This window comes from Cupressus sempervirens, chromosome 10 (assembly GCF_028749045.1).
Source record: "Cupressus sempervirens isolate cs-2001-9-10 chromosome 10, ASM2874904v1, whole genome shotgun sequence".
Classification (NCBI taxonomy): domain Eukaryota; kingdom Viridiplantae; phylum Streptophyta; class Pinopsida; order Cupressales; family Cupressaceae; genus Cupressus; species Cupressus sempervirens.
Genome location: NC_143127.1, coordinates 927,926,516 through 927,947,825, shown reverse-complemented (window position 1 = coordinate 927,947,825; position 21,310 = coordinate 927,926,516).

Genomic DNA, 21,310 nt, shown 5'->3' with positions numbered 1-21,310 from the left:
GCATGAGTGGGAAGTGAGTCAAACCCTTTTCTTACAGGTGTTGATACTCTAGTTTTAACACGCCATTCACACACAAATTCTCCAAAGTTTCATCTATTTATAGGGTTCCTATATCTTAAATCTAACATAAAAAATGTGAACGAATATCATTTACTAGAAGTACCTTAGATGGAATTTGAGATTGAGTTCCAGTTTGATCAAGGGCTTCTATAATAGCCAAACTCAATTTGAAATGTAATGCTTTCCATTTGACTCCTTAGACTAGCATCTTAGATCCTTTTTTTTTCTTGCTACTAGAGGATGCCGTTGCTTGGTAGGATTTGAGAAAATATAGAAAACCTCATCAATAATTCACACACATCACTCAAATGCACAAAGATCACTCTTGACAAATAGCTCTTGAAAATTCACAACAACAAATGAATTTGATTTAGCCCCTTTTATTAAATTTTGTCTTTTCAATCACCATAAATGCTTGGTATGATCACTTGGTTGATGATAGACTATCTTCCACTTAGCTTACATAAGTTTCTTGGTAGGAACATTCATGATTCAGTGTCCACACAACAACTTTAGTAACTCCCAAGCTCGCTCGGTAGGGTCTTGCAACTTGACCTAGTTCGATAGTGTCCATAATTTTTTTAGATGCTCTATGGTCCCTTTGTAACTTGAATATTGATTTAGATCTTTCCTTTCTACTAACTAGAACTGATGTAGGATGTCTACATTAGAATCTTAGTTCCACTTATTCTTATGGTATATCAAGTAGAAATGTTTGAGTCACCTAATTCTTGAGTGACATGTGCTTCATTTCTTGGACTTGCATTCTCAGAATATTTTAGAATCCATTGTTGTCTCATTTTCTTTTTGATGTTACTAGCCTTGGCTTTCTCTTCTTCTTCAATTCTTCTAGTGTTCATATAGTTCTTGAAAAGGTATCCATTTTCTATACAAATAAGACATCTTTTAGTGGTGTCTCTTGTCCTCATGTGATGTTTTACACAATTAATGTCAATGTGTCCAAATTCACCACAATAGTGACATCTACACCAAGTTTTGTAGTTTTAACCAAATATAGCTTTTACAATCTATTTTTCTGGACTTAATATCTTAGTCTTTCATTCAGAACATTTGTGCCCATGCTTCTTACTTTTATGACATTTGCCTTCAAATTTAGGTTTCTCTTTGCATTAATTAGCTCTATGACCATGTTGATTACAATTGTAGCATTTTCTATTGAATTTAGCTTTGCCATTGCTCCAACATTTTTTTGATGTATGATCTATCTTACCACAGTGACTACAAGTAGGTATTTGATTCTTTTGAGCTTCTTGCTTGGATGATTCACCTTCTTTTGTATATCCAATTCCTGCTTTTCCCTTTTGTCTATAATGGATATTCTCATTTAGTTGATCCATGTCTATTTGAGATTTTATCATCCTCTCATTGGTTTGTCTTTTAATGTTTAGATCATTCTACAAGCTTTCACTATATAATTAGAGATTCATGATTTCTTCATTTGCATTGGTAAGCTAATCAATGAAGTCTATTTGTTGAAGGGATAGATGTCGAATTTTATTACTTTTACCTTTCAACTCTTCTTTTATTTTGTTTTTCCCTTCCATGACTTCGCACAATCCTACCGACTAAATTTATTGTTCTCCTTTTAGCTTTTTGATTTCTTCTTGAAGTGTACCATTCTTTTCTAATAGTTCTTTGATTGTTTCATTAACTTCATTTGAATTACTTTATGAATGGATGTCTTCAATTCTTTCTTCAACATAGTGTTTGTCATTCATCTATACTGCAAGATATTTTCTTCTTTGCAAGGATTGAGATAGTTTCTCCTTTTCTTTATAGAGTTTCTCAATAGCCAATTCAAAATCTAGCTTTTTATTGTCAATAGGCTTGTAAAGTCTGAATAACTCCATTGCGTTTGATATTTTCTCAAGTTGTTAAACTTCTTTCTTGATAACCATAAAGCTCTGATACCGATTGTTGGAAATATATGATATCCTAAGTTACTGAGAGGGCAGGGGTGAATCAATATCTTATAAGACTTAATCTTTATTTACCAATTAATCCTTCTTGTGTATTCTGATCTAATCATATGCATGGAAAACTAAAAGCATTATAACATTAATAACACTTTGAGACACAATATGGTGACCAAAAAACCTTCCGAATAGAAAGTAAAATTGGGGTGGTGATAATACCCACAAGCTTTAGTATTGTAGTTTAAAGTTAGCTTATTAAGGCTTATAATGATCACTTGTAATTATCTACCCTATTAGGTGTAATAAGAACTGCTAGGTCCACCTTGCAAAAGGATTTATAAACATATAATGAAGTATGCAATTGGTAAAGAGATTTAAAAATGACTATTAAGTCTACCTTGTGAAAGGATTTGACTATTCCACCTATTAGGATGAACTAGTAGCTAATCTTTGATCTCAACTTGATTTGTTGGATGAGATGAATTTTAGTGTAATGATCACTTTCTTGTCATAGATTAATCTTTGTTGCTCCTTATATTATTGTAGCCTTTTACTTTGTACTTTTGATCTTTGTATGTCGCATTTGATGATCTATTTTTTTTTTTTGGATGTGATACAATACTTTACATATATATACCAATCCAAATTACAATTCAACAAACTTAGTTACAATATAAGTTTCACGAAAATAAACAAAGTTGGCCCAACTACAAGAACTTGGGTCTTGAAGACAAACTCAGTGAGGTTCTGATACTTGATGTCCATTATCAATAACCAAGATTCTCATACACTTAGTAGACATAGAAGCTTGGTTCATATAGATCACTTCTAAGTAGTCTAAACTCAATTTGCACTGGTGACTTGATGATCACTGAGAAAATTGACATATAAACTAAATCACTTGATTCACATTATAGGCTTGGTCAATGCTATCACTATGATTTTAGTATAAACTGAGTCACTTGGTTGACATTGTATGGCCGAGTCAACACTAGATTCACATTTTTGAATCTATGAACTTGGTAAGCACTAAAGAACTTAGTTTGCACTAAGAAACTTGGTAAACACAATAAAACTCAATTTACACTAATAATCACCAACTTGGTAGAAATTTCTTAGCGTAAACTAAATATCATTCTTGAAACTTTGTAACAACTGTAGAACTCGGTAGAGACTAAATTACTTGGTTAACACTATTATCTATAGAATACACTTAGTAAATACTAATTATTTGAATAAGTTCTTCTGTCACTAATAAACAAACTTGACTGAAATGTCAACACACATTAAAAAAAACTATGGAAGAATACATCTTAGAGTGAGATCAAAAAATTAGAAAGCTTTTGGTCTAGTATATTTCAACTTTAAGAAGACTATTCACCTAAGAAGGGACTAAATAAATTGAGCATGAGTATCAAATAATGAAGAAAAAACTAGAAAATAAAAGGTCAATGTTGAAGAAGTGGGAAAGAAGAGGAATCAAACCTAGAAGAAGAAATCTAATGGAGATAATAATGAAAATGGTGAAGTTTTCGTCACCCAATCTAATGGTTTAGGTGATTCCCTCATCTCAAACTAAGATAAAGAGCTATGTAAGGAACTATATTTTAATTTTTCAAATCTTACATGAGTTCCTAAGATTGAATGCATGAAATTCAAAATTGGTGTGATATGAGAGCATAAGAATAGATGGTAAGTATGAATTAGGTAATGTGATTAGCTACTGTGTTGAGGAGTTAATGATTGTTGAGCACTAGCATTGAAGTCCTAATAGTGTTGAGTAGTTAAGCATAATTTAGATACCATTAATCGAGTAACAGTATTGACCAAGTGAAATAAAAGGAAGTGAGACTATCAAATTTTTTAGTGAAGGTCAAGACAGTTGTATTACAGCAACTAAAGCTATAGAGTATTAATGAGGCCATACAATTGAATAAAATGAGGTATATAGTAAATTTTGTCAATAATTTTATGCACTTTGCATTTGTGTTCTCTATGAGAGAATTTATCTGAACTATTTTTTGAGCTATTTGAGAAAATTTGTGAAAGATTTGGTACATACCTTTGGTAATAGAAGTGAATTGTGAGAAGTTGTGTTGAGGGTGAGGTACACAGGAGAATGTGATCAAACCCCAAACTAAGGAATGCCATCAATTTCATCTACAACTAAGAATAAAATAGAACTAAAGCTTAGTAATACTCAATTGGTCAAGAATGAAGCTTGTCCCCCACCTAAATATAGAACATATCCAAAGATTGCAATGAAAGGTGATGCTTTAGGATCCCTAACATCAATCCCACCTGGGATTATAATGATCCACAATGTAAGATCACGTTACATGTAGAAGATTGGATAGATAGGTGATTTATAATTGAAGGATAAGTATGAAAAGTTATGTAAAAATGGAAGGCTAAAATTCAAGAATAAACATGTTCTCAAGAAAGGGTTAACACATGCCCTAAATTTTCCAAGGGTTTTTAAGGTAGAATGGATAAAGATAGTTTTGAGTTGGATCCATGACATGAAACTTTGGTTGGAAGAAGGAGAATTAAGGATTGAAAAATAGATCATTCATCATGTAATAGGTTGCCCTAGTACATATATGGTAAAAAAAATTCACTACCAAGACAAATATGTGACTAAGGCCAACAAATTGGTAAAATGGGACAAAAGAGGAATAATAATATCTACTATTAAGGGTACACAAATTGAGTTCAATTTTAGAGTCATTGATCAAAAAGTTTACCAATGAAGTGAACATGATAGCATACCCTCTATTGATGTAGATTTGGCATAGAAGATCATAAAGAAAGCTCATAGGTGTGACCTCACATATCTCTAGTTAACATAGTTAGTAGAGAACTTGGAAAATATAAGGAAAGTGAAGAATAATTAATGTATGTTTGGATCTCTGATTGTTTTTATTTTCTTCTATGTATAGAATTCATTTCCAACTATTGATAATGTTGCTTGGAATAAGAAGAGACATGTAACCCAATAAATAAATGAGTTTATAAGTTAATTGGGTGAAAATTTTGAGACCATCATAGATGGCTATTTTGAGTTCTCAAGAGAAAGATGAAAAAAAGAATAAGTATTCGTAAATTCCTTTTTAATAAATAATACAATGATATATGTTTCTTACTTGATACAGATTATACATATACATAGGTGGCTATACCTAGCGTTGCATGCTTAAGACCTTTACTATATGAGGTTAACATTGATGAAGTTATAACAACAATTACTTTTGTGCTAGTCAAGGAAGTAGATAAGGATGTTGAGTCATTTGATAGGTATAAAACTCTAGAGTTGAAAATTATTGTACAACTCAAAGCTCAAAGATAGAAAAGAAAAGAAGAGTATGATTGAAAGCTTGGAGAAAGCATTAGGAGAAGGAGAAGAGAGTGAAAATCCTCTATTAATTACTAAAGAAAAAAATAGAAGATATGAGTTGTGTAGAAGACGAAGGAGAAGAAAAAGTAAAAGGAAAGGGTAAAGAGATAGTAATTGTCAAGCCACAAAAAATATAAGGTATTTGTGATTGTTGTGCCTCAAGTGTAGAAAAGCATAAAGTTAGCTACTAAGTCTGCATCAATATGAGTATGTGCAAGATCATGGTGTGCCAAAAAGTGGCAATCTAACAAATATGTAGTTTTGAAATGCCTCAAACCAATTCAAAATCTATTTTGACTTTTTTCCCACCAAACCTAATATGAAACCAAAATACTAATACCTTTATAAGCCTTAGTATTTCTTTTGATACCAACCCTACATAGTCAACTTTAAAGATGTCTCAAAGACATGTATTTGGCCTATTCTTATGTACTAGTTACTTCAAACATGTGTTTGGTGGCCTTTTTCTCACCCAAAATTGATGAAATGAAGAGGGTCTCTTAAGAATGTTCTCATCTTTGCATAGATGTAATGCCTTCCAAATTATGAGTTCAATAAGTAATAATTATTCATTTTCTAATGGAGTTACACATAAAGTGTTGATTGACACATTGATTAAAAAAAGAATATAACTTTCAAATGATATAAAATTTTTGAAATCCAAAAGATGTGTCACATTATATACTTCCTCTACTATAAGGAAAATAAAAGAAAATTTTAATTTTTGAAAGTTTTGAATTAGTTAAGGTGGTCAAACACATGAGTTTTTTATTCCAAAAATACTATAGTAGAAAATTAGTAATTAATTATTTATTTGGAGTAAAATACCTTAAAATATGCATCAAATCTGGGCATGAGTCTACTACCTATATCTAGAATCTTATTAAAAATTATTATCATTTGATTTTGATTAAGGCAGTTAGACATATGCCTACATCTTATTTTTGTCCTGAAATTTTTGAACTATTACATTAAAATTCAAAATTTTGACCAATCAATTTTTTCTTTCTTCAGATAAGGCATAGTAGTTTAGAAACTATATTCAATTTCCTATAGATTCTTTTCACACAATTTTTTTTTTTCTAACAAATAGTCCCTTCCTTATATTAAAAAAATATATAATAAAGTTACATATTCACAAAAAAAGGGGCTAGGGGATACAGGATCACCCCACGAGTTCATATAGCCACTAGCCAGAACTCAACTATTCATTAAAAGAACTTTAGAAAACAACAAAAAACAAAGAAATCCTCATGCTAATAGCATAGCAGTAGCCAAGGAAGGAGGATCCTTATCATTAGAGGGTAATGGCTAAGGGGGAGCCTAACATTCATTAGCAGCAGCAACATTATCTTCATCTTTCTCTCCCTCAGGCCTGGGAGAAGAAATGGCTAAGTCCAGCTAGGGAAACACCCACTTGGGGTCTAAGTGAGTCAAGGGCCAACTAGTAGCACAAGAAGTAGGAGGAGCCATTAGGGACCACACTAAACTAGATCTTTAGGGAGGTGAGGTTGAGCAATACTAACCACCAAAACCTCCAGAAGTGCAACACTAACCAAAAGAACCACTACTGGGAGAGCGATGCTGCTAAGAGCAAGGCATGTGTGAGTGGTGAGAAAAATTTCTATATCCTCGATGATTACTATGAGGAGGGATATGGTCACTCTTGTCCAAATCTGGTGTAACACAAGCAACTATATAAGTGGCATTTTCGCAATGAGCCAAAAGCTCGCATAAGTGCACTACCTCCAAAGTGACTTTATCTGTCTATACTTGAATCTACAACATGACATTGTTATAAATACATGCTTTAGAGTACACAACCACATTAATGTCAAGTGTGTTGTGAGCATAAATAACTACATCGTGATCTTTCCAAGTGGTAAATAAGATCTCCAATCTAAAAGCATGCCATATCTAGGTGTATTTGAAGGGAATCAAAGAATTATCACCTAGAAGAACCATATGCCAAGAAAAAGGTTCTCAACAAAAGGGGTGAAAAAGATCATGGATCCATCACCAATAACAATAAGCCTATCTATAGAACCAAAAAATGTGCAAAAAGGACTCTAATTGACCATAGGAAGGGCAACGAGGGACATGAACTCGCAGATGTCATAGCCAAGAGCGTAAAGGCAAGCCCTAGAAAAAAATCCACCAAGAAAATACACAATTTTGGGTTCGGTAATGGTGTGCCACACAATTGAGAACCTAAGACTCCAAGTGCGATGTGAGAATTGCAAATGCCAATGTTGGTTGATCACATCAACCATGGGTTGGTGAGGAACTAGCCATCGGTAACCCAACCTAGGTTTATAGCTAGTTATTGGAGTATTTGGATACCACTTCCAATCTTTCCACCAAGGGAAAGAAGATTGAATGTCCAATTTTTTTAACAAACATGAAGGCACCACAAAAACTAGAAGATCAAAAGTTTACTAATCTAGATGAGTGAGCTAGAATTGTACTCTCATGTCTTCCCATGACTACAAGCTCATAGTAACTCTAGAGAAAAGATCTCTAGGGGTCCTTATGCCACATTTAAAAAAATGTAAAGCACTAACCTCATGCACCTTATCCAAGGCAACATCTTGAATAGCAAATAAAGGTGACTAGAGATTATCATAGTTCAAGGAGAGCCCATCTCTGAATCCATTGCCAACCCAGCAAAGCTGGGGCTTAAATGCTTCCTAGGCTTTCCAAATACTCTTGGAAAAAAAAGTACCCTAAATTTGAATAGGTTGAGGGGCAACTAGAAGGGTTTGAAATCCAATCCCCTTCTAGGCTAGTGGTTGAACTGGAATGCTTGAAGAAAGTCAATGCTTTAATAGAATCTTCTAGCCTTCATTGCTAGAAAGAGCTCAAATCTCCCATTTGGCACATAAAGTAGTACCTTTCTTTTGGGTGGACAACAAGCCAAGGCCACTATACTCCTTGGGAAGACAACAAAAATCCCAGGTGACCCTATGAAAGCCCTAGCAAGAAGCATCTAATGCCCAAAGCAAGTCACATAAAAGTCATTCTAGTTTAAGGTACAAGGCCTTTGACAGAGCCCAATAGAAATAATAATAAACATGTGAGGTAGCCAAAACTTTGGAACAAATCTAGAATTTTTCTACTAAAGAAAGAGTTTTGGTGATCCAATACACTAGCTTCTTCTCTATTTTGGAAAGAACCACATTCCAAAGCTTTAAAACTGCAGCTTAAAAGGTGAACAAGATACCCAAAAAATAAAAAAATTCTCTATGTTGAATGCTTTTCCATTGATATTGCTCAAGCCAAGTAGAATAAGGAAGGTAAGACTATCTGTAACAAAGGGTTTTGTGTCACTGAATGGCAAACCTTGAAGCAAGATAGACTGTGTCAAGACATTGCAAATCGGAGGCAATATTCTCTTCATCCTCAATGAGAGTGAGGAAATAATCATCTAAAAAATGACCATTCACAAGTTGATCAGGGGAATCCAGAAGGGAAATACCTTGAACCCTTCTTTGAGTGATGGCATTTGTGAACAAATACCCAAAACCTTCTACTACCAATACATATAAAGAGGGCACCAGTGGGTAGCCTTGGTGAATTGATCAATAAAGTCCAAACACTTGAGACTGATGGCCATTAATCAAGATGTAAGTAGAGGCATAAACAAAGAGCATTTGGACTAACTACAAAAAGGGAGGGCCAAACCCAAGAGCCTGAAGCATGGCTAGAATGAAATCCCACTCAATCCTATCATAAGCTTTGAAAAAATCAATTTTGAGAAATATGGCTTCTTGCTTGGAATGACAAGCCCATTCCATCCCTTCCCACATGACCATTATATTTTCTAAGATATAATGGAAAACCCTTCTGTTCAGGGAAAATGATCTAAGGAAGAACATCATGGATTTTGAGTGAGAGAACCCTGGCAATGATCTTATAGGAAATGTTCAAAAATGTCATAGGCCTCCAATTGCAAATGTCCCAGGGTCACCCACCTTAGGTATGAAATTAATATTCCCTTTTTCAATTAGATTACATAAAAAATGGGAATTGTATGCCTCAATATAAACCTTATGTAGGTCTGGACCAATCTCATCCCAAAATCCTTTATAAAATTCACAAGAGAAGTCATCACAACCAAGGGCCTTATCATCCACCATGGAAAAGAAAACTTCCTTTAGGTCCTCTAGAGTGAGTCTTTTAGGCGTGACAACCAAACAAGCCTGCAAGGCTTGGTCCCTAGTCGTCGAGGGACCCTGCATTGTGAAAAAAAATTCATAGTGGTGGAAAAAGGCTTGAAAAATATTAGGAAGCTCATAGAGGGTATATTGACCCTTTTGAATGTGCTTGATCCCCACCATAGAGTGGCATTCCCTCAACACATTAAAGAATTCCTTGGAAGCTTGATCACAAAACTCTAGCCAATAAAGGTGGGCTTTGAGTTGAGCTCCTTGGGTAGTATAATTATCTACAACTTGTTTCTTATGGTGAAGGTTGGCAAGTTGAACCAAGAGATCCATATCAAATAGATTATTGGAAAGAGCTTTAGAGGTCATATGGAGATCTTTGATAGTGGCCTCATAGGATCTCTTGTGGTACATAGCCAATTGCCTTACATAAATGTGAAGAAACCTTATAGTACATGTGATGGCATCATTTAACCAATGAATACAGCTAGAGGATGAGTGGGGCCTAGGTTCAAGGTTCCAAGATTGTAAACTATGGGTAGTAGTGGCTAGATGGGACAGTGTTGGTAAACAAATTTGTTCTTTTGAGTATGACCCTTGAATACCCAAGCTTGAACAATATCTTGCTACAAACAATTGAAAAGCCACTCATAGATAAATTGGCTTTTTAGTGAATTGATATGTATAGCTCCTTGTGATAGATTTTCAATGAATTATTTTTTATTCCTAAAGATAATTTGGGGTATGTTCTTGACCCGAGAACAAAAGAGTTAAAACCAAGTTAGAACTAAATAGAATCTAACTCAGGCAAATGAATTTTTTTAAAGATTTGATTAAGTTCATGAACCCACACATATTATGCATTCATGAGGCTCAATAGCACTCTAGGAAACATTTAACTTAGCTAATTTGAATCCAAACTATAGCTAGTTAAGAGAAAATAGCTAAAGAGATTTCTCTTTGCAGAAACAATAACAATTCTAATCACATTTTCTTGTTGTCTCAAAATAGGGGAGTGAAACTATGTTCTTTCCTTGTTTAAATTCAGACCAAAGAGAAAATACAAACTAGAAATGATAGAAAATGGAATAGGAAATAATTGACACAAAATACCATTAATTGTCTCTACAACATCAAGTATCTCGCACAATTTTTTTTTTGACCTTTCACTAATATTTCAATTTCATACATATAGATTTTTGAGATGATCGTTACAATAGGAGCTTAATTGGTTCATCTTCTAAAAATGAGAAATGGCAAGATGCTAGATTGTCATATTACAAAAATTACATAAGAAAATGAAAAGAGGGCATAATGTGAATCATTTAGACTTCTTCCCCTTTTCTTTTTTAACTCTATATGCCTTATCAACAACTATAATTGGAATTATCTCTTCATGATTGGGCACGTGTATGCTAGTGAATCTCAAGAGCCATTTCAAATTTTCCCTAGCTAGCTCTTTCAAAGCATTCAATTGATTTGGAAACTCCTCCATGGCCATGTGTATACATCTGCTAACTGTATGGAGTTCTACAACTTGTTTTGACTACTAGAAGTCACCCTAGACAAATTGTCCAAAAATTTAGAGAAACTATCTTTCATTACATCTATTTCAGTGAAAGCTTTTCCTTGGCCACTAGTTTGTGAATCAAGATGTAATCCCTTCATGAGTTTGAATCCTCTATCTTTGGTCATTTTTACTTTATCCTCTATTTCTTTGAGTCCCTTTTCAGCAAGTTGGATCATTTCTAGCTTGAACTGCATGCTTTGGAACCATTCAAATAGAGGTTCATTTCCCTCCATCAAAATCTTTGCTTCAACTACTTCTTTTTCTCTCATCTAGATAACAATCTTTAGAAGAGAGATAAATCATCACATTTTCCCTTTTCTCTAGCTAGAGTATTGCTATTAGACATGATGTTATCCTTTTCTATTTCCAATCTAAGGATAACATTACTTATTTGATATATGATGGAAACTCCTTCTGATTTGAGCTGCTCAATCCATTCCTTTCCGATTTGGCCAAAGTGTCTATCTTCCTGAAGTTTAGAAATGAGGGCTTGCACTTCAGTAGCTATAGGATTTTGGGTCACTGATAGACTAGAGATAGTTACCAATGGGGTGACCAATTTCCCAATGAGCTTGTTTAACTCTTCTATCTTAGCTTTCATCCTAATCTTTGACAACTTAAGACTTTATAACTATCCTTCTATTATTTCCTTACTTGACCTCCATGAGCCAACCTTTGTATCATGTTCAGTCTCTTAAAGGTTAATTGAATGCAGAGTGAAATCATCACCTGTCATGTCCTTGATTATCCCTCCTTTATTTGGCTTGGCTATTTCCATTGTCAAGTGCCTTGTTTCTAGATCTTGCCCCAGTATTGACAAAGTCTTCTACTTCTTAACTTTTGTCAATGCAGACCAAAAATGAATCATGAGAGATATAATATCTATTGCGGAAGCACTTCCATCATTTCTTTTCCTCTTCCTTTCAAAAGTATCTTCTAAAAAGGAGTCTATACCTATCACTTTGGAGGCCATACCAAGTGATTCTATACAAAAAAATTTTTTTTTAAATGGATTTATTATTGTAGCAGTTGAAGAGAAAGGATTCTTCAAATCTCAAGAGATGATCTTAGAAGAAGTCTAGCCCTTCTCTACTTTTGAAGTTTTCTTTGCTGCCTCATCTGACTCAGTAGGCTCACTACTACTACTCTTTCCATCCCCCAAATATACTATTTGTATAGGGGAACCACTTGGCCTTAGAAGTGAAGCACTTGCTGATGGAACAATGTTATGATGAGGAGATGGAACTAGAGTGGTATGAGGAGAAGGTACTGGAGTAGTGTGAGGAGATGGAACTAGAGTAGCATTAAGGGATGCCTTGGCTCGTCCACCTTCTTCTCTTCAGCACTAGTCTGGGTTCTAATAACTGGTAGAGAACCATCTTGAAGAGTCTAAGTTATTGAAACATTCTTGTCTGGAGGTTGATCCCCTCCACCTGAATGTTGATCTGGCCCTTGAGTGGAAGCTATGGTCATGCCTAGTGTAGCACTCTGAGATAATGCTAGAATTGTAGCTATTGGAGAAGCTTGAGTGGTTGCACCTTTACTCTAGCTCCTCTCAGTTGACCACTCAACCCATTTCCCCATTCTCTTGATGATCCTAGCCATCATGATATCAAAATTATCCTCAACATCTACATACGGCTCAAAAATTCAAGGAATTTCCCTTAACTTAGTCAAATATGTATTGCTATACATATTTTGGCCATCATCTTCCAAGCCTTCTACATCAAAGTTGATACCATATGGTTTGGTTTCATCCACTATGAGCCTAGCAAAGGCACAATCTCTACTTTTGAGCTCATCTCTACAATCCACCCAATAATCTTCAATAGCGGTAATGTGTTTGATCATACTAAAAAATTGCAACACCTCTCTCACATATCCATTTGGATCAAACATAGGTGTCACGACCTCATATTCCTCCAACTTATATTTAGTCTCAAATGCTTCAGGCATATTTTTAGCATTAGAATAAGACTCACAACTATAAGCTCCAACCTTCATAGGGAATTCATACCATTTCTTCTTCAAGCTTGCAGTCAGCACATTCACCTAGATTACTTGCCTCAAAATCTCTATCAGCACAATCAAATCACTTGGGTACTTGGGCAGCTTCAATGAGAATTTGTTGAAAGCTGCAAGGTGTAAATATGAAAAGGATGAAAACTGGATAAAATAGCTACCAAACTGACTGATTTTTACCATTGCCTCTGAGTTGAACCTCCTCTTTGGGCATACTTGAAGTTCCTTGCAAATTCTTATTGTAAATGCAACATTAACCTTGACATATTCTACATTGCTATTCTATAATTGTAAGCATGGATAGAATTCATAGCTTTTCATATTATCTAGGCAGTTTTCTGTTCTAGGAAGGCCTGGCCACAATTGTAGAGAAGCTAACATATAAATTAGGAAAGAAGACAGGTAAAAGGTATTGTAAAATTTTGCAGTGCTAAGGGCTCTAGATAGATGCTCACTTACCTCATGGGTCCAATAAACATAATGTGTATTGGAATAGATAATTTGTACCAAAAAGAAATATTGTTTGAAAAAAATAAGTTCTTTGACCTCACCTTTGAATCTGACCAAGAGAACCAAAATATCTATGATCTCAGGCTTGAGATCAGTGCCAAATAGAGTTTTAGGAACCTTACTCTTGGTGCCCCATGGCTTTTGGAACTAGGATCTCATAATTTCTTTCCTCCACACCATTTTCTTTTAGGAGAACTAAGGCATTGCACCCCATTCTGTCAATTTTGAGAATTCTTCTCATTCTAGGACTCTGAGGCACTTCACAATAGTTTTCCTATCAATAAAGATTAGCACAGTATGATAACCCATATTTTTTTTCCTGCTGTCTAGATTGTAATGATTTATGCATTCACAAATAAATTATGGAGTTTGCATGGCCACCAAGAAACTAGATGCCTCCATTAATCTTCTCCCTTAGAGTTTCTCATTTATAGGGTGGATTGGCTCTGACCTCAACTTCCTTTGGAAGTCTTGCATGCTATAGAAATAGAGTGAAGTATCTATGAAACTTTGTAATGTGGACTTGATCCCACTTCATCCATCGAACCCAGCAAATCTGGTTGTCATTCTATCAAAATATAGGATAATTTGCAATTTTGAATCCCAATTAGGCACAGAGAAATGAATTCACAACACATGAATTTTGAAAATGCTGCACAATTTTACCAATATAACAATTCAAGAAATGCATTGATTTGTAAAACTATTATATTTCTCTCTTTATAGGTATTCTAATCCATCCGTTAATTTTTAGGATCTGTGCCCCACGAATGAATTAAAGGATGAATACATTAGATCAATAAATGTGGGAGTTTCTAATAGATGTTTTCATATCTTTTCACTATCTCTATTTTCCTAATGATAACTTTCCTTTATTTGAACTTTACCTTTCCATTTTTTACCTAGTCTTGGAGAATTGAAAATAGAGTACTCCATAAGGAAAAATCTACAGAGCTTTATTTTGCTCAAAATACTTTTCCAACTATGATTAACTTATTTCCATTACCATATTTAAGTATATTTTGATCAATTTGTGTGGCTAACATGCTTGCAAAGTCAAGTCCTTACTAGATGTGAAAAATCACCTTCAAGGGTTGGAAACCCATTGAGGAGAAGGCAATTTTCATTTTTCCATCCACACTTTTATTTTCACTTTACTATTTAAGTCAATATGGCTCTTAGTTTCAGAAAATCACAAAGGAGTTGCAAAATTTAAAGAGGGATCCACTTGCTTGTTTTTTCTCTTTCACAAATGCCTTTACCAAAAAATTGACTTCATGGGTCGAAAGCCTACTATGGAGAAGTCATGTTAGAGTTTCCACTAGCGGTGATTCTAATCACTATGATGAATTTTGAATGCTTTCAAAGGTAGAAGATTGTAATGGAGATATGACTTATCCATAGAACAACTTACTTCCTCCTTGCTTCAACCTACAAGCCTCATTTGTTAGTCTGTATGGGAAATCACCTTCAAGGGTAGAAAACCCACTAAAGAGAAGGCAATACTCCATTCTCTACAAGCTCCTTTCTCTCTCATGAAAAACATGATAAGCCATAAACAAGTTCATTACTAGAGATCACTTTGTGAATTGTAAAAATCTCCATCAGATTAGGTCCGAGACTACCCATAGACTCACAACATAGAGGGAACCTACCCGAAAATGTGATTTGAAGGAAGGGAAGAATGTATAATCTGATGGAGAAACTATATGCCTAAGAAAGATTAAAAATAGACCTAGACACACTTAGACCTAATTTGAGACATAACACTTTCCAATTTGCATCATGGATTCAGGATGAAAAGTGGGGCAATAACTAGCGCTGACTAGGGACTTGGATAGAGCATACCCAAGCAAGGAACTCAAAATCTCTGGTTTCACAAAAGAATTAAAGGTGGCAAGACAACAAAACAAGAACAAGGATCAATAAGAAAACAAAGGAAAAGGGAGGAAAACTACCTAAGGAAACATAGGAAGAAACTAAAACTAACTAAAATACAATACAGGGGTTACCTATTCTTAGTTTTCAATCTAGTAAAGTCTCAAATCCTAACCATTGTAGGTCAGGGAAAGCACTTTTCTATCCTAATAAGCTAATTTGAAAGAATTATTCTCAAATGCCTGATGAATTCTAAATGGACTCTTCCATAAAGTATCAAATTTTTTATGCATATCTTTGGGAGCATTTCACTTATCCTAGAGTAACACACTGTCTCCTATAATGAATTTTTGTGGTCTCGCTTTCTTATCAAATAGCTCCTGCACTTGCATCTAATGTTGTGTGATGTGATCTATAATTTCCTCTCTTTCCTCTTCAAGTTTGCCCAGGTACATAATCCTCTTCTCTAAACCATATTTATAAATATCATCTTCAAACACTATTTTGAGTTTATTCGTGACTAATTCTAGAGGTAAGGGGAGATTAATTTCAGTCCCGTAAACTAATTCAAAAGGAGATATGTTGATTGCCCTTTTAGGTGTCACTCTATCTGCCTAGAGTACTTCATGAATCTTTTTGTGCCAAGTCTTTTGATTATCTGAAACCAATTTCTTTACAATATTCATCAAATTCTTGTTACTAGACTCAACTTGACCATTTCCTTGAGGGAAATAATCAAATGAATGACTGATAGTAATCCCATACTCAAAAAAGAAATTGGTAATTTCAATTGAAGAAAAATAAGTTGCATTGTCCATTAATAATTTAATGAGAACAACAAACTTAACCAGTATGTTCTCTTTTATGAATTCACATACCACCTTGGAAGTAGTTTTCTTGGTAGCTTTAGCTTCTACCCACTTAGTGAAGCAATCAGTTGCAATTATTACATACAGGTGACCTGTACTAGATGCTAGATTTATCAAACTAGTAAAGTCAAGACCCCATTATTGAAAAGGTCCTTTGATGATGACAGGTGTTAACGACAAAGCATCTAGTTGAGGACGCCCAGAAAAAATCTTTAATTTCTTGCATCTTGCTACCTAGGCATATGAATCTTTAAACATTCTAGGCTAGTAATAGCACTACCTCAGTATTTTAAAAGCCGTGACTAAAGATAAAAAGTGTCCTCCGCAAGCTTCATCATGAAATGTTCTCAATAGCTTTTCTTGCTGTTGTTTGTCCACACTACTGAGGAAAGTGGCATCAATGGATTTTGTGAATTATTTTCTATCCCAAATCACATACTTAGCTACTTTCAATTTAAAATCCCTTCTTTGTCTTGTAGTTAGGCCTTCTAGACATTCATCATATGTTAGCAAATAAGAAATATTATCAAACCATGAATCGTAGAGACCTACAACTAAAACCAACTACTTCTCCCTCGATTCTTCTAATTCTTTAGTGATCTTGTTTTCCACAATTGCCACACACAAGGAATTTCCCCTTATTAGTTTGGTAGGCTTTATTTTTATATCATACTCCTATGTTTTTGCTACCCATGCTACTTTGACATTACAACCTACATCCTGCTATGTTAACACACTCTTTACTGCTACATTTGGGACGAAAACTATAGAATATGAATCTAGGATATAGAATTGAAATTTTTTGAGTGACTTGATCACTACATAAGCATGTTTTTCAATCTACAAATTTCAGTTCATGATTTTTCAAACGTATACTCATGAAGGATATTGGATCTTGTACTACTTCATCATTATTTTGCATAAGTATTGCAGAGAGAGTATGTTCAGAAGCATAACAATAAATGATGAAATCTCATTTATAATTTGGATGAAATAATACTGGGGCATTAGCAATAGCAATTTTTATATCCTAAAAGTCTTGCTTTCCTACATCATTCCATTTGAAATTTGAATTCCCCTTCATCATATCCACTATATGCTTAGTGGTTTCTGCAAAATCTATCACAAACCTTTAGAGGAAATTCACTTGCTTAAAGAATGATTTAACTCTTGTTTTTTTTGAAGGTAAGCTTAATCTTTGAATGGCTTCCATTCATTTTGGATCAATTATAATGCCTTCCTAGGACACTACATTACCTAGGAGTTTTCTCTCTATCACACAAAAAATTGATTTCTTGGGATTGAGAGAGATTCCATGCTCTCAACATATTTGTAAAACTTTCCTCAAGTCTTCCACATGATCTTTCCTCTTTTTTGAGAATAGAGTGAGGTCATCCAAGTTTATGACTATGATTCAATCTTTTAGATTAGTGAATGTCTTTCTCATACATCTTTGGAATGTAGCACCAGTATTCAGAAGTCCAAAGGGCATTCTGTGATATGCAAATGTACCCCAAGGAGTGATGAATGTCATCTTATGTTGATCCTTCTCTTCTACTTCAACCTAATTGTATCCTAAGAACTTGTCAAGCATGGACATCATTTTAGATCCCATCACCATTTGCAGTAAGTAATTCATATTGGGAAGAGAAAAGATATCCTTTACAGATGCCTAGTTTAGATTGTGGAAATCAACACAGATCCTTGTCTCTCTGTTCTTCTTTCTAACATGTACTATGTTAGCTATCCAAGTGGAATGATGAATGGGATAGATGATCCTTGCCTTTAAAATTTTATCTACCTCCCAAAAAATGGCATCCATGGCCTTTGGATTATAATTCCTTTATTTTTGTCAGAAAAAGGACTACATCGAGTTTGAGTGGGATTTGATGTTTGACTTCCCTACCTCAATATCTTTTCAAATCTTCATAACTCCAAGAAAAAATGTCTCTATATTCTATAAACAATTTTCTTATAGATTTTTTCTCTTCAGGTGAATAACATTTCCCAATATTAATCATTTTAGGATTACAAGTATCTCCAATGTTTACTCCCTCATATTCACCCATGGTAGGATTATTTTCTACTCTCTTTTGTTTTATGTAAGCATCATATCTATTAAAAAAAAATTCTAAAGCCACAAAGTATGGGGGGATAATATTACCTTTCAATTGAACTTATCCATTTTGATTATGTTTCCTATTGACATCAGAGCTTTCATGATCACCTTTACTAGATTCATGTTCAAACTAGACTTATCATTTTCAAGAAACAACTACAAACTCTTATCATCATTGAAGACTTGCCGAGATTCTACATTGTCTTGAATGGAGGATCATTATGCAATTTCAATATGATACTTTTTATCTTTGAAGTCTAGATGAGGAAGTAATAGAGAGGAAAAGGCTAAAAGGGAATCAGCCCTAGTGTTCATCTCCCTTGGCACTACTTCAATAGAAAAGGTGTCTAGGCATTCTACCTCATCTGAAACTTTGTTCCTATAATTCTTCAGCATGTGATTTTTCACAGAATATTATCACTTTATTTTTCTCACAATTAGCTTTGCATCACCTTGAGCTTTTAGGATCTTTATCCCTCTTTATTTTGTTATATTATCCCTAATAATAAGAGCTCATACTCTGTAGTGTTATTCATATTCCCAAAATTCTAATTTGAAGGCCATGGGTTCAGGTTCTCCTTTAGGGGACATTAAATTACACCTCCTCCAAATCTTGAAGAGGTACAGCTTCCATCAAATTCAAGTTTCCATATGCCTACTACATCTTTACTTTCATTAGGAACTCTTTCACTTTGGTTTTCATCCTTATGTTCATACAAAGCCTCTTCGGTAAACAACATATAGTTTTGGAATTCCAACTCTTGATAGAGGATCTGAGCTTTAGGATCATTTGATTTTAGGACTGTGAATTTTTCCTTTTCTTTAGGTTCTAACTTAAATTTCTTATTCTCAATAGGTATGACTACTGGGATGAGTCCAACTTAATTTCTCCTCCTAAGTCTTGGTAGAAACTTGTAGTTAAAAGAAGCACATAGCTTTCTAGAATATCTACTACCAATATAGTTAATAAGAGTTTCTTCTCTAGATGTGAGGCTGAGGCTACTTGAGCATCTTTGATTTTCCAAAGCAAAGGGACTTGTTTGGCATTGATAGAATAAAACCTCCCATGCACTTTGGTAAGATTGAGACCCAGGGCTTTAGCTATAGAATATGGCATAACATTATATAATGCACCTGAATCTATTATACAATTGCTAAATTTACACCCATTGATATAGAATGAGATATAAAAAGGGTAAATTTTATGCATAGGAGATGTTTCTAAAGTAGTAGAATCTTCTTGATTAAATAGACTAGATGTCAATGTCTCATCTCCTTTTTCAAGAATCACACTATGATTAAAATCTGATGAGTTCCCTTTACACTGGTCTACTAGTCTCTTTATAGAAGGGCGAGACTTCAAATAATCTATAGGGGAAATTTGAATTTTTGATTCTTCACAGAATTGAATGAAATCAAAAGGTGTTTTGTCTTTACCTATTTTTAAACTATATACTCCTTGATTAGTATGTACATTACTTACTGAAGGACTGGAGTTATTTTTGTGAGCATGACTAGAAGAATGATTCTTTAGCCTTTGGCCTCGAGTGAGTACTATATATGAAGTTCCATCAATGGTTTCATAACATTCATCATTTAGTTTACAATCTAATTCATATTCTAAATATAAATTTCTAGAGTTTCCATTTGAATATGAATTAGATTCGAGACAAGGAGTTGCAATGTTCAATTCATTGGTAGATAATAATTGCATCATATGAGTAGTCTCTGGACAACTCTCACTATAATGATCTATGTTCAAATGAAAGACACACATGTTTCCCTTCTTTTGTGCTGCTCCAATCTACAACCTAGTTTGCAAGCCTACAAGCTATGGATATTTTCCATCATTATTCTTTCTAGGTAAATTTTGATAATTCTGCTAAGAAGAGTTTTCTAACCTAGGAAATTTCCTTTTTACTACTATCAATTCATTTGATAATTTTTGAATCATTTCCTTAGATAATGTAGTATTACTGGAACTTTCTTTAGTTTGAAGTTCTCATTTCCATTTTCCTACAGAAATTAAATCATCTTCAAGTTCAATTTCCTTCTTTTATGCATCTACTAAATCTATGTGATGTGCCCTTCCCAAATCGTAATTAACATTCAGAGGCATCACATTGATGAAGAAAGTCTTCAAATTACCAACTATAGCTCTATCAGTAGTCAAGATTCTACTAATAATATTATTAAACTTGGCAACAAATTCTCTCATACTCATAGTGGATTGATTTTTAATTGAAGTCAACTATGTTAGTAGAGCATGTTCATCTTTTACAGTCTTGAACCTTATCTCAAAGGTTGTTCTCATCGTATCCCAATCAGTTATTGAGCCATCATCTAGATGATAAAACTAGTTTTCCACACCATCTACCAAGGTTTCCATGAATAATCTTATGGAAACATCTTCATGCCCAACACCTAAGATGTGAGTAGCTACGTAGAAGGCTTTGATATGCTCGTCTATAGTAAAATTCCCATCTCTTGAGAATTATGGGAAATTCTTCCTTGACCTAGATGGGAGGGGATGATAAGCTATTAGTGCTAATGGTCTTGTTTCTATGGCCCATGAAGTAGCCATGATTGTTATAGTAGTGTATGGTAGGAAATTAACAACTAGAGGAGTAGTAATTCTATGTAGGGCCAATACCTAATAGGTAGAATGTGAAGTACTAGTATCTTGATTTCTCATAGGGGAAGGTTGTCTACTTCAACTTTTATTCTCACCTTTTTTCTTTGGAACATCTAAGATAAGAAAACATAGCTTTGTAAGTTTATC